The 1,545-nt window shown below is 49.9% G+C and overlaps 1 non-coding gene across 1 annotated transcript; it reads right to left on the bottom strand.

Annotated features, from left to right (window-relative positions):
• On the bottom strand, positions 1-107 carry LOC112937217 (small nucleolar RNA R71). Its single transcript, XR_003239732.1, has one exon. It is a non-coding gene; the product is annotated as a small nucleolar RNA R71 (small nucleolar RNA).
• Between the last annotated feature and the right edge of the window lie 1,438 nt (positions 108-1,545).

The following is a 1,545-nucleotide window of genomic DNA, read 5'->3' as shown; positions in this document are numbered from 1 at the left end:
GCCCTTAGTCGAAGGATTTCTAGTTTCCAACAGACAAGAGATGAGTCTATTCTAGAAGCATGGGAGCGTCTGCAGGAGTACGTGCCCGCCTGTCCTCATCATGGGATGGACAACTGGCTGATCCTGCAGAACTTTTATAATGGACTCACTCGATGTCCCACGATCACCTGGACGCGGCAGCTGGAGGGGCTTTCTTCTCTAAAACGGTTCAAGGAGCCGCTGATTTAATAGAGAAGATGGTCTCCAATATGGGTTGGAGTGAGGAACGACTCCAGACCCGTCAGCGAGGCATGCACACCAATAAGGAGACGGAGTTACTTGCTGCCAAGCTGGACCTTCTCATGAAGCGATTGGACGACCACAAGAAACGACCACAAGGCACCGTCAAGGCCTTGGACTCTCACATCACATGTGAGGTCTACGGCAACACGGGTCATTCTGGGAATGACTGCCCGGAAACCCGTGAGGAGGCGATGTACATTGGCAACAACAACAACAGGTATCGTCCACAAGGAGGTGAGGGGTGGAACCAACCATGCCCATATTATCAAGGAGGTAACAACAACGGTAACTTTTCTAACCAGCTCTCCTTGAAGGATCTTGTTTTTGCGCAAGCTAAAACCACTGATGCGTTAAGCAAAAAGCTTGCAGCCAATGACAAGGTCCTAGAAAACATAAATGTCAAGTTAGATGGCTTTGCTTCCGCTTTTCAAAATCAGCTGAGCTTTAACAAAATGATAGAAACCCAGCTAGCTCAGTTGGCATCCTTAGTCCCTGCAAATGAAACTGGGAGGATTTCGGGGCAACCCGACTCCTCCATTGAGAATGTCAAGGCGATCATGACGAGGGGAGGTAAGTCCACTCGTGATTCGCCGTATCCTAACCCTGTAGGAACTAATGGGATATCAAAAGAAGCGCCATCTAATGGCTCGACTGACAAGGAAGTTCAGCCAAAAAAGACAGTGCCGCAAGAGTACTGCGACACATGATTGCTGCTGTTCCCTCAACGGAGTAGGAAACCGTCAGTGGACGAGCAATTCACTCGTTTTGTTGAAGTAATCCAGAAGATCCACATCAACGTGCCGTTGTTGGACGCCATGCAAGTGCCAACATACGCCAGTTATCTCAAGGACGTATTCAACAACAAGAGACCGCTCCCAACAACGGAGGTGGTCAAGCTGACGGAACAATGCAGCAACCTGATACTCCACAAGCTCCCAGACAAGAAGAAAGATCCGGGGTGTCCTATGATCACCTGCTTGATCGGGGCACAATAGTTCGACCAGGCATTGTGCAACCTTGGAGTTAGTGTCAGGGTCATGCCAAAAGACATCTTCGACAAGCTCAACTTAACAGTGTTGGCACCAACACCAATGCACCTTCAACTGGCTCATTCGTCAGTCCGTTACCCGGCAGGGATAGCGGAAGATGTGCCAGTCAAGATACGGGATTTTTTCATCCCGGATGACTTCGTGGTGCTGGATATGGACACGGGAAAAAAGACACCGCTCATCCTGGGATGCCCGTTCCTTAGCACCGCGGGAG

Source organism: Oryza sativa, chromosome 11, assembly GCF_034140825.1.
Source record: "Oryza sativa Japonica Group chromosome 11, ASM3414082v1".
Classification (NCBI taxonomy): domain Eukaryota; kingdom Viridiplantae; phylum Streptophyta; class Magnoliopsida; order Poales; family Poaceae; genus Oryza; species Oryza sativa.
This window is presented reverse-complemented; position numbering and strand designations above follow the sequence as displayed.